The following is a 13,630-nucleotide window of genomic DNA, read 5'->3' on the forward strand; positions in this document are numbered from 1 at the left end:
TAATAACTTTTTCCTGACACAGTTAGAAGAATAAGAAAAGGCAATCTTAGGGTGGATTTTGCACCACAGATGCTGAAGCATTAAATTACAAGCATTTTCCCCATAATATGAAAAAATAAATTACTATTGGCACATATTAATTTACTATTCTTTATGCTCTCTGAACAGCTAAGTTTTTCCAGAAGAAAGGGTTTTAACAGAGAGGGCAATCTAAGCACTGTAAGAAATAATTATATTCTTCTATGTTACTGCTAAGCTAAGTAGGTTCTAATTGTGTTTAGTCCTTTTAAATTTGTAATTTATTGACAGTATTGATTCCATCTTTTTGTAGGTATATGTTTGTATATGGGTGTTATTATACCCACTGGGTAGAAGTTTAGTTGCTAAACAAGCTAAAATCAACCTCTGCATTCATGGAAGTTTAATACATTTACAGTTTAATTCACTTAATATGCCCTCAGAATCCCTTGCGCTTTGAACCCTGCTGGCATTATCCATTTCTAATAGTAGGGCAGTTGACTGAGGTATTGATGAATGATGGGCACGGTGGGATGTCTGAGGATTTATATATAGAAATCCTCTACTCAAGTTGCTGGCTCTGTTCTTAACAGGGCTGTTAAAAGTCTCAGAAACCGAATACGATTTTGAACCGGTGAAGGCTTGTCAATGGTTGAGCGTCAGCATTTTTTTAAGAGTTGAGGAAACACTTCCACCAGAATGGAAACGAAGAGAGTAAAGTAGTAGCAGTCTTTCTAGTATGTATTTTAGAAGGAACTCTAAGTATCGGGGAAAGCCAACCAGGACTGCTGAGAGCAGGGAGACATGTTCATTTAATACCTATTTAAAACATCTAATGTTTACATGCTGCAGCTGTGGAACCACAGCAGAAATACACTGCTCTCTGTAATATTATTTTGGACATCTCCCTAAGGTACGGGTAAAACACAGAGGGTTATTGGGCCGAAGGACTAGGGACTTCTTTTCTGCCTCTCTCCTGAAAATGGAGGGCTCCACGTAAGCTGCTGCACCTCCACACCCAGGTGTCTCACTTCCATGAGGGCTGTAGAGGCCACCTGTGGGAGGAAGCCACATGGGCTTTTCCAGAGCTTCTTCCAAGGAGACCTTGGAGAAAACTATAGTTACATGAGTCTGAGGCTAAATTAACTTATATGGACTCCTGCTCTGTATTGTGAATACCCAGGACAGTGAGTAGCTGTGTGTTCTTTAGATACCTATTGCAGAAGAAGCCAACTCCTCTGGAAATGCTACAGGGACCACTAAAAGCTGGTGGATACTGAAAAGGCTGAGAGTCTTTGACAAAAGTAGCTTTCTTCAGGTTCTAGAGCGCTGGCACTGAATTCCCAAAGATGAAAGCTTCCTCCTTCTTCTTCCCCTGTGAAAGACAAATCATGCACCTGACCCTTTCCCTTCTTCTAAAACATACCCAGAAAAGTAATTGGGTTGACAGTGTGGTATTCCTTCCTTCCTGTACTGATAGGAGAATGTGAAGCTCTCAGAAGCATTCTGATAACATTCAGCAAAACTAATTTAATAGTCATTGAATTTTTGAAAGTCCTCATTAGGATACTAAAAACAAGTATCTGTGTGATATGAGTATGGTCAGCTTCGTAATGGAGCACGGGGAACTGATATTGAAGCTGCCTGTTCTTCATACAAATGAGACTGTGTTTATTTTACTTTTCAGTGTCTTAAAGCAAACATATTTGCATATGGTTGCATTGGGGAAAAAGTGTCCATAGTGTTTTCATTGCCAGAAATCTAATAGTGTGTGTGCAGCTGTATATATTTGGAATTATATATGAGGCCTGATAAAAAAGTGTTGTACTCCCTCTAGCTTAAATTCAGCTGCTTCATGTTGTGCTATTGGTATTGTTCCAGTTCATCATATGCTTAGATGACTCATGGTGCATGCATTGTGGTATTTAACATAATTTTTTCCTCTTCTTAAATTTGTCTGCAATGTGTGATGTGAGGTACAATTCGCAATTAGCACTGCAGCACTATTAAATCCAGCTTGAAGTGTTTTGATGGAAACAGCAATCTGTTTTATTCTTCAGAGTTGCCTAAACAAAGTGAGTTGTATCAACAGTTAGTAGTGTGTTAACTGGTGCCTTTCAAATGGAATGATATTTAAGAATTGCTATTTCATAAGCCACTAGTAGCCAAAGAACCCTGTCTCAGCTCTTTCAACAGTATTGAATTATAGGGGTCAGATTTGCTCTTGGTTTGTCCCCATCACTTCCGTCAAGTGCCAAGAAGTGGGGCCACATCTCTGTTTGAGGATGGTTGGTCATAACCTACTGTAACCACGTGACAGAGAACTTAATGTCATGACTGAAGTGCTGCAGGGTTGTTTTTGCAAGTGAGCTAGCCAAAGTTGTTGGCATGTTCATGTTGATTGTGCAGCCTTTGCAGGCTTAGCATTTAAAAATGATCATCTTTGAAAAGGCCTCAGGGAGCGGAAGAAACCCCAGCTGCAAGAGCCAAAGGGAGAGCAGATGATAGTAAATGTACACATTTTAACTGGCTGCAAACTGTTTTGAAAAAAGAAGGCATGGCTTTGAAAGATGCTACAAAGATAAGGAACAGACGAGAAGTATGGAATAGAAAAAAAGAGGAAAAAGGAGTGGAGGGAGGGTTAGGTGAAGCAATGAAGAAAAGAGCATTTATCTGATCAATCATCCATTGAAAGCAACACAAAAGACAGATGGCAAGGGACACTAAGGGGTTGTCAAATCCAAGACAAAGGTTAGCAGAACGTTTCTCTTTCTCCTTATTAGCACTACCATATGCAGTGATGTTAATGCAGCTGTGTGGCTGGAGTGGTAGTTCTGACAGTGCTATCTGCTGATGAGATGTCCCAGACAGAAAGTCACTCCTCCGTCCAAGACTAACTGTGCATGCACAGTAAGTATAATACCTCTGGACACATTGGACTAACCAGGCCTAGGTGGATCTGGTAAAATTTGCAAATATATCCCAGTATATCCCTTTGACATCTGATGAATAAAAATATGGGGCCTAACAGGGAGGCTTCAGGTTATTCAGTTGAGCTGTCTCTGCTCTCTGGACTGGTGTTACTTTGCTCCAAGCCAAGGCCCCTTAAATCATATTTCTGATGATTTCAATCAAATAGTGCCTTAAACTCTCTGCTGCTAGAGATTTCATCTGTTAACAATTTATTCTAGTAGCTTAACCACCAGCAAAGACTTCCCCAGTCCCTTTGCTGCAATCTAAACCCCCAGGTTTTCATCTGATCCATGGAGAATTTATTATCTTTCCTACTTTGCAAGCAGTCTTCTCTAGATAAAACAATTCCAATCCTTTCAACTTTTCTTCATAAGTCAAATTTTGTTCACTTTTGACCATACTCATTGCTCTCCTCTGGTTTCTTTTTTGCTGGTCCACATTTTTCTTGAAAGGTGATGCCCAACACATGACACGTAGCCCAGCTAAAACTCTGTGACTGGTGAAAAGAGTGGGAGGATTATTTCACACTTCTTACGAGTTTATATTCCTGTTTGTATATCCCAGTATAGGGATCACTGATTTCCATAGCAGTAGACCGTTGCTGAGTCATTCTCTGTTTGCGACCCCTGGATCTTTTCCAGTATAGCTGAGGCCTACTTGGTGATTTCCAATGCTGTATTTGTGTGCACAGGCTGGAGTTAGAACTTTACACTTAACCTTATTGAATTGCATTTTTCCAGATTATTTTTCCAGTTTGTCAGGAACTTCTTGCATTCTAATCCTGTCTCCCACTGTTTGCAGTCCTTCTTATCCAGTTATCATCTAAAAAAGCATGAATCTAGTTCAAGCGCTCTGAGACCACTCTGTGATGTGAATCAAAGCACAGTAAAAGGGGACAGTAAGAGGATCCACTTTGTTCTTAATGAAAACGCTAATGTAACGGCATGCAAAGGAAACTGTAGAAAAGTGTAAGCAGATAAGAAGATAGTGGAAATTATTACTGAAGTGGGAGGACATAGTTTTGTTTTCCAGTAGTAGCAAAGTAGCAAAGAGAGCTTATGACTCTCTTCTGTCTTTTCTTCATTTGCTTTTAACTTTGTCCTTGCAATTCCTTTTGGACTATAGTGTTCCCATGTTTTCTATCAAGAAGTTCAGCCAGAAAAAGGAATTGGTAGATTCCATGACAACATCTGTTTCCTAGCTTTAAATTTCAGCTAATAATGGATGAGCCCTGAACAGGGTCTTTGGCTCTTCAAATGATCATGAAGATTTTTAAAATATTAGCAACCGGAGTTTCTGCAAAGTGATTTTAGAAATCCTGCAACCAGGTAATTGCAAGGAGAGAGCTAACTTCATTTATTTATTAGATTGGCCTGGAGCCAAAATTCAGTAAAAAGACAACCCTGGACACGAGTTACCACAATTAGTATGACAATTAAAACCCTATGATGACTCAAACATCAAACATCAAAAGTAGCTACAGTAGCCTTAAAGCAGAGGAAAGATCGATTTGCTCAGAAAGCAGATAATAAATTAAAATTGATGTCATTGCCTGGAAGAGCAGCGTATACTAAGTGTCATAGGAACAAGGAGTGAATGTTCTTTATCTGCGTTGTGTAAGTCACAGATCAAAATGTGCTGAAGTTCAGAACATGTTTGAGGTATAAAGGCTCCCTAGTCTTCCCCAGCTTAGATCCAGTTGCTTCAGAACAGTCTTGTAGTTTGTTTAATGTATTATGGATGTTTTCTTCCTAATGGCTAAATTCTGTGTTGAGCTCCCTGTGAACTGGGGAGCCTCCAAGGGTCTGTCTGAGGAAAGATTTTGCCATTTCTGTTCGATGTTTGTACAGTCTAATACAATGAGAGGCATATAAAAACTCCTAGCTGAAAAATAATTATTTATTATTAGTAGTAAATAATAACAATTTACTAATATCATAAATAGTATGAGGCAGTTCTATATGTCTCAAAAACTGAAGTGTGTCAACATATCATAAAGAGAATAGCCAAAGAAAATTGTAGGAAAGGGTAAGGAGATAAGAAGAAGGTAAGTTTAGTTACTGTTCCTGTCACCCTGACCTTCCATCTATATTGTTCTTCCGGTAATGTCTTCTGAAGCTTTTCTATCTTGTCCCTCCTGCTCAGAGATTCAGTCTTTCGGGTGAGATCCGTCTATTTAACTTAAGCCTTCCAAAAATCAGTCTGTGCTAGTGATTTGGCCTCTGCCTTTCACTGTGGAGAGAGAACGCACCTCTGCTGGGGAATTTCTCTCATCCTCATAAAGAAGCGTGAGATGGAGTAAATGGCTGCCGGGAGCTGCGGGTGGTATTCCCATCCCCTTTTCCCAAAGGGAGGCAGGACACATAAAGGCCAGGCCTAACCTCTGATGTCTCAGGTTAGGTGAGACAACCTGTCCTTGCTGCATGTCTCTGATCTTGACGTGAACCCTGCCAGTTGAGTTTTGCTGTTCAGTAGCTCTTGGCATTCATGCTAGCTGATTCTGAAATCCAAAGCTTGCCTTTTCTCTTTTAAAGGCTGCCAAATGATTGCACTGTCCTTATACTGAAAAACAGGGGGGGGGGGGGGAATGGAGAAATTTTACCAGTCATGCTGCAGAAGTCTTGCACATCAGACTCTCTCTAGACTGTATACAGACTATATATCAGACTGTATACTATATAAATAGTAACAATATATAGTAACAAGATAGCAAAAAATATATATAAACTAAGAATGAAAAACTGAAGTATAAAATGTAATCCCTTGGCTCTAAGGCTGCATTTCATTTGGGGCATTAATTTTCTGGAATTATACGAGTTGATACTTGCACTGTCATTTGCAAAATGGCTTTGCAATTACAGTAATTTCGGTGGAGAGAGGCATTAGTCTGTCTCAATAATCTGCACAGTCTGTGTGTATGAGCATACAGAGTGCATAGAATGAATAGATGAAGAATTAAATATTCTTTCTGCTTATAATTCAAATAAAAATTGAAACCTGAGGTAAGACTGTTTCTTTGCATAAGAACTCTTGGTCTCAGGGGCTGAGCACATCTGGTTCTGTCGTCCTGTGTTGGAGCTTGGCTTGGAAAAACTTAGTCTCCTGATGTAACATTTCTTTGCCTTCTAAAGGAGGTGTCCTATTGACCAGTAACTATTAAGCACATTGTGTATCCATCCTCTAAAATAGCAAGGTTGTCAGGATTTGTCCTACAGCTGATAAAGAAAAACTGGCTCATGGTGAATCCTCTGGAGCTAACCTCTCTCCCCTCTTCACCCCTGCAGAAACCCCCAATCCATTCTCCTTAGCTTCCTCACCTGTGAGCTCATTTATCAATATGTTAAACATTGTATTGTGCCTGACAGTTTTGACTGCTCACAACAGTGTTCTGCAGCAGTCTATGACTATTATTTCCTTTGTTTCTCTGGGTCATAATTAAATATTGGGTGGTTCTGTGCATGTAATACACTGTCTGCATAATAAATATTCTAATTATCATCAGCTTCATCTCTAAGTGTATTTGGACTAATTATTTATGAATGATACAGAATTACTGGATAGCCTTTATTTTTGAGGCACTCCTTGGTTTATCACTTGCTGAAAGTGATTTTTTTTTTTTTACTGTTTTAGCTGTTTGATACAAAACTGGGCATAACCAGGGACACTTCATGACCATTAATTCCCCAAACTGATTCCAGAATAAAGACCTGGCTGCAACATTTGTAACATTATTCCCTCGGTTCTGGAAGTTAGAACTGGAGAGTTTTCCACACAAGTTTTTCACTGGAAAAAGCTTTTCTATTTGTGAAGAGTGAAACTTTGTGTAAAACATTTAATAAAATCCAATTAGAAAAATTGATGAAAATGTATATTTCACGTGTATCCATAATGAAATGTTTCAGTTTCTCATTTAAAAATACTTCTAATTTTGACAATTTATAATCCTAAATGAACATAATATTAAATCAAAATCAGAAAAAAAATTATTTTTTAAAATTCAAATCAAATCAATTTTAAATTCAAATTCAAATTAAATCAATTACTTTTATTTAATTTCTTTACAGAATAAAATTCAGCTTTTCCTTTTGTCCCTATTCAGAAGGAAAACAAATCTGATATTTTCCAGTGGAACAGAAAGTCTGCGTTCAGACCGGCACACACTGACTTTATTTGCTTAGTGTTGTAGGTTAATTTTATCTGTCAAACCGTGTGGAGTAGATGTAGCATAAAAATGGTCACTATTTTCAGATATATGTAATGTTTGTCAGTATTTGGGGGATGTTCTGCCTGTAGCTGTAGTCTTGTGCGTTAGTTTTTCCTAACCTTAGAGTCAGCTGAGTACCTCAAGTGTATTCCACTTACTTTAACGATCTTTTGCTGCTCATTATGTTTAAACTACTGCTTCTTTTATTTATATTTTCCTAGTTTGCATAGTTACATGAAAGGCAAGTTTTTAATTCAACTTTATATTGTTTTTCTGTAACTGGTTATGGAAAGCAATTTATAAGTGACCAGGACCAATTTTCCATTTGAATAAAGTATTAGAGACAGATCTTGTTGGCAAGAAAGGTATTAACAATGGAAGGAGATACATGATGAAGACCTGAAGAACACAGCTTGACACAAACACTCGTTTTGGAGACATATATAAATTGTAGTATTTAGAGGCTCCAAACATGAAGAACACGGGGAGTTATTTAGTGCAGTAGATGAATGTCTCTCCCTTTCTTAGTGTTTAGAGACCTGGCCCACTGAATCCCTACATATAGAAAGTACTGTTGGGGAAAAAAGCAAAAGAGTTGATTATCTGTGGAGCCAGACTGTGAGGAGGACAGTCAGACAGCAAATTTTGAGAGACATCATTCCGGGACACATCAGAAAGAAACTGGGAATCTTAGTGATGTATTGTCTCATTTATCGCCTCACAGTTTTCTTACGTTTTCAGTTTTGCACTTCCACTTTAAATTTATTCATTTTTATGTAAGTCTTGCTTGTAATAAAGGATTCAAGACCTTCAAGTTTTGCTTGTAATAAAGGATTCAGTGGAAAGTAAGAGTCTAGTTCTGGCCAAAATAAAGCTGGCATCAAAACCATTGTATCTCTACTCTGCTGTTGGAGATTACTTGAAATACTAGATGGTCAGATATCAGTCAAACTTAGTGAAGAGAGCTGAGCATAAAGAAAGAGGTATAACCCCTCCTTGGAGAGATGTAAACCTAGCTTTGAGAAAGGATTAAGAAAATTTCCCATTGAAAGAATGGTGTTGTGTGGTAGGGTCTGAACCAAAAAGCCTATAACGGCTTTTATTTTCACCTCTGCTCTCCATTATTGTGTGACACATGGGAAGATGAGTGCTGACTTTCAGATCACAGCCCGAGATCTGGTCCTGGGGAATTTCCATGGCACTTCAGTATTCCAGAGCCTCCACACTCCTGGTACGAAACGCTCATGTTACTTGTGTTGAAAATGCCTTGCACAAAACCGGAGTCCACAGTTTCCTGGAATTCTGGTGTTAATTGTTCTGAGATTTGTCGTTAGGTAGGCAAACTGAAAACCCTTGTTATAAGCCATAGGGGTATCAAAGATCTTGCTAACGTCCATCCTTACAAAACACTATCTATCAAGATGAAATCACTTAATCTCTCCAGCTATTTGCCACTGCTGTTAGTGTGAATGATCTCAGACTGATGTCTGGAAAATATATATGCAAAGTGAAACAAGAATATTTCTGCTCAGCTTCTGCTTTGTCTTTCTTTGTACTACATCCCTCTGGAGATGCCCTTCCTAAAATTATCTGGGGAAATATTCTTTCCCTGCTGATTTTTTTTCTCATTAAGGACTTCAGTTATGAACACTGCTAATTCCCAAATCACATCATTGTTTTTAAACAGAAAGTGGCACCAGAATAACTGGAAACCATTGGTAATGAAGCATCTAGAGAACTCTGGTGACATTGCAATTACACGGCTGTGCAATCTGTTGCTTGACAGGAAAATAATGCTGCTATAAGGACAGTTTGGTTTTCAACGAGAATTGTGTTTATTTAGATAATAATGATTTTCAGAAGCAGGAGCAATCAAAAGGCTATCATTTTGAAAATTTATTGAAAGATATTCTTTATGGTTATTATTCCATTGTATATTTTCTTAAACAGCTGATGTCTTTAAGAAACGGCATTTTCTGTCTTGCTGTCTTTCTTTTTATGCCTAGACATTTAATATAGGCACAGCATTATATATTTTAAAAAGTCTTCCATTTTTCTGACACAAATCATATTTTATGGGAAAAACAACTGTGACTTGACTGCAAAGAACAAGGAACAAGGAATCTTTTCAAAACACAGTGCTACTGTCTTTGTAAACTGCACCACTAAAACTGGTTCCTAGAAAGATCTTTTATGACTTTTTTTTGCTTAAGTTCCTTTTGCAATGAGGAAATTCATCAGAATCTGTGCAAAGATTTAGCCACTGCAGTACCTGTTAGCTCAGTGGTGCAATTTGCATATTTTGCCATTTAGGACCACAGGAGAGCAGTTTTCTTCTTGGTAGTGTAGATTTTCCTCTCCATTTATGTTATGCTTAAATTAGATTTCATTAGGCATCTTCTTCAAGAGGTTCTCCAAAATCCTTTGGTCACACTGAAGTTATAGCAGCCCATAGTTTCTCCAACCAAAATAACTCAATGCCAATGTGAAATCTCACACACAGGTTCTTACCTTCCTGTTTGAGTGATTATCTGCATTCCTAGCCAATTTTACTTGAGCTCAGAATGAGGAAGATTACAGACAGAGTATAAGTATAATTCTTACACTGGATATATTTTTCTCTACTTTTTCAAACTGAGGAAGACAAAAAGAGCTGCAGAGCTTCCGATAAATGGTGTTGGGATCTGATAAGGAGAGAACTAGCGTCCTGGGAAAGGATACGGCAACTTGTTGCATCTCTATGTACTTTAGCTAATTTACCGCTCAAGAACTTTGTGTGGTTAACAGTGGAAGAAGAGAGTCTAGAGATACAGTACCGTAGGGAGTAATAGAACAGCCCATTTCAGGCACATGCAGAGCAAAAATAATGTGAAAACATAAATTGCAAGGTTTCTTTTGTTTGATTTTCTTTTCTTTTTTAAAGTACTGAAAAAGTAATTTAAAAAATTATTCTTCATATAAGACTTCACTAAGGCATCAACAAATAGGCAATAAGTGGAATGACAAGCTAGCCCACTGTGTGTGAAGAGGACGTGAGCGTGCCTCCTTTCAGCAAGTCCACAGATTTTACAGCAAAATGTAGGGCTTGGAAGAAAAATTGGAGAATCTTTGAAAAAAATCCCACAATCCTATTTCTAAAGTTCGGCTACTAATGCTTGTGTTTGATTACCTTTCTACTGGTGCAGCCTCTGCAGGTGGCTCTATGATGACACAGGGAAGGAGGTGGCTGTGGCTTCTGAGTCTTTTCTGGCCAGATGGAGGACCTAGTGCTGGTGAGGCAGCACACTCTGCAGTGAATGTGGATTCATGAGAGTGGAGACCGCCTGGGAACATTCAAGAAAAAGCGCAGACGCTGTAGGGCTGTCCAGCAGGACACTGTAGATGGGATGTAACTGATACCATGTAAAGGTGTGCCTACACATACATATACACATGCCTTCACTCTTTACAGAAGTACTGAATTCAATTTAATTTAGATTAAATGCTCCTGATGCCCCAAATATGTCTAGGAAACACTTTTCTGAGAGCTGAGCCTAATTCTCAGGCAATTCAGCTTGTCTTACTCATTGGAGCTGCACTTTGAGTTGAATTGGCTATAGATTTCTTTTTGTGAAATAGAAGTCTTTTCCTTGTTACTCTGCAACACTTTTCTATTGGATAACAATCTCTTGCTTGACCTTTTGTTGCTTTCGTATACGTTCCTTTTTATCAGCACTGCACTGCATACATAATTTAAAATTTTCTGCTCCTGATTGTATTGTTCCTTGTTTACTGTTAACCAGAATTTACTATCAGGAGCAGACAGCAGAAACTTACTTTTGGTGCCATCATTAATACAATATTGAAAGGCTGAAGATCTACTGCTGATCTCTACCACAGCCCCTTATAAATTCTTTTGCGCTTGAAACTCACTTCCTCTCTTCAGCCAATTTGCAGTCCAGTGAGCCAACTTTTCACTTATTTCGTGTTTCTGCACTTTAACCTTTGATGAAGTGCTTGGCTAAATGCTTTTTGAAGATCTAAGTACTTCATTCTATTTTTGCTGAATCCTTTAGGATTTCAGAAGTCTGTTGAGCAAGTCAGGCTTTTTTTAACCTTTTCATAGTTTTTATTTATATGTAGATGCTTTTGTCAAATAAACAAAAAATTAAGGAGGCGTGCGTTTATCACTACCAAAATCAAATGAAGAGTGTCTTGGAATAAATGGCAGGTTTAATTCTTTGTCTGAGAAAACCTGAAGGAGCCAAAAAATACTCTATAACTTTGAATTTCTTCTGCTGAAAAGAACACGAGATACAGCACTAAGCAGCATTTGAGACTGATGAGATTAATTCCATTGCAAAAGTCACACATGAAGCTCTCTGAGTCGTGCAAACACTGTCCAGCCTGCTGATAACATTGCATAGTCAAACGGAGCAAATCAGCCACAAAAACTAACCTCTGCGTCTTGTACGTGATGGTGAAAGCTCTTGTGTCCAGCATACATGAAGAGAAGTGCGATGCGCTCCGTGGAAAGGTGTGAGGAGGGTACAGCCTGGATTTAGTGGAGAGGCAGCATGATTTCCGGTTTCTTGCTGCCGGGCTAGGGCAGTGAGTCACCAGCGCCGAATGCAAGGGGGCCTGGCCTTTCGGCTTCTGGCTGCTGCCGCAGTCTACGTATTTGATGCAAAGAGTCCTGACAGAGGTGCAATCTAGCCTGAGGTGACACGCTGTTTGCAGTACAGGCTCCATGGCACTTGATTTCTGGCCGATGTAGAGCGACTTCCAGTAGCTGTGATTTCTAATGACATGTCTCCAAATAGCTGAGAGGCAAACTGAGGACTGTTTCACGTGTATCTTATGAGTCTGGTGGGAGATTTTCTGTGGTATATTCTCTGTGTGGCTGCGTCACACTGCAAATGCTGTTTGGAGGGCAGTTCTGCCTTCGCTGCCTGTTTCTGCCTCCCTCAGAGTCTAACATGACACAACACAGGAGCACAGAAAAATGGGAGTCTGGGCGGGTTTAAGGGGAAGGTGTGTTCATCCCTCAGATATGTTAGTGTTGGCTGCTACTCAGGGTAAAGTAGTTTCTCTAGGGCTTTTGTTGTTGACAGGCTCACAGGAAGGAGACTTTTTTCTGCAACACTGCGATCCAGGAACCTGATTGTTAAAGCAGCTGCAATATTTGACCCACTGGGACTTCTGGAAATTGGACTGCAGTCCTCAAGAGCAGTTACTGAGAATACAGTCACAAAGCATTTCAGCTAGGTCTTTGCTCTGGAAGCCAGTTTGACTTGACTTTGGAATGTATGCTTGAGGTTTTTGAATTAATTTATTTTTCTTTTTGGAAACAAAGAATGATCCATCTTCACTGGAAACATTGGAATTCAGCTCTTCTAATGAGGATTGTGGACATTGGCTATCAAAGCTCTTGTTTGAAAACTTATTCAGTACCTCATGCCTGGAGACAGAACTGGAATGATGCCCATACAGTTAGTGAGGTTGGGAAGGAGGGAGGGAGGGACGTAGAACAAAGAAAACAGTGAGATCATACTTTTCTATATTTTAAGAAGATGATTTAACAGATTTAAAATTTGGCTGAATCTCACATAACTGTGGGGACTGTGAAAAGAAATGATAAACGATCATGTTTTCATTATTTATTGTTGGTCCTACTGGCTTTTATTGGAGGTAAATATTCATAGTTAATTCTGGTACAGCCCTAAAACAATATCGTATAGCAGAGCATTGTTCTTATTGTAAATTTTAGAGTGTTTATGAAAATGAATCAATTAATCAGCTAATAGAGTTGAATTTCAAATGTAAAATGAACTACCCACACTAGGCAAAGCCATATATAGAAATTATGTTCACTCTGCCATAAATTACACAAGCATTCAATGCTGAAATACAATTCATTCTATTTGGAGGATTTCAAATTCCTTTCATTTGCATACTTTGACAGATGGCTGATAATTCAGACCTATTCCACGGTAAAGATCACGAGAAAGAAATGTATAAATGCCACAGCAAGACAGTTTTTGTCACTAATTTGCTGTTTTTAAACAAGCTAAAACTTTACCATGAGGAGACCTATGAACATAAATCTTTTCTCCCTTAATGGAATCTCTACACAGGCAAACAGATCAGCCTAATACTTTTCAAATTGCGTGGACTAATGGTGGATCTTAAAGCTCATTATTTCAGAGATATCTATTTAATTTTGTTTTCAGTAATAATATTATGTTGTTGGTAATCCCTTGCAGTACTAATTCTCCAGCAGTGACCTTAATTCCCTCATGCATTTGTCTGTTTCCCTTCTTTTTCCTAACTTGCAAGTGAACAGACAATTTAAAATATTTCAGTTTTCCGAACAAAGCTTCAGCTCTTCCAGAGAAAACAGACTCTTGCCCACATCTGCTGTGAAAAGCTGTATATTTCTCTTGGGTAATTGTA

General features: G+C 38.7%; 1 long non-coding RNA gene across 17 annotated transcripts in view; it reads left to right on the forward strand.

The window, feature by feature from the left end:
• The window catches only part of LOC104137987 (uncharacterized), a 235,779-nt gene that overhangs the window by 123,503 nt on the left and 98,646 nt on the right, over positions 1–13,630 (forward strand). For 13 of the 17 annotated variants that reach the window (XR_011136084.1, XR_011136088.1, XR_011136096.1 and 10 more), the window contains exon 3: positions 2,802–2,928. The exons of the other annotated variants lie outside the window; for them this stretch is intronic. This is a non-coding gene — a long non-coding RNA (uncharacterized lncRNA). The remainder of the gene's footprint in view (positions 1–2,801; positions 2,929–13,630) is intronic. 17 annotated transcript variants of the gene reach the window in all.

Source organism: Struthio camelus, chromosome 1, assembly GCF_040807025.1.
Source record: "Struthio camelus isolate bStrCam1 chromosome 1, bStrCam1.hap1, whole genome shotgun sequence".
Classification (NCBI taxonomy): domain Eukaryota; kingdom Metazoa; phylum Chordata; class Aves; order Struthioniformes; family Struthionidae; genus Struthio; species Struthio camelus.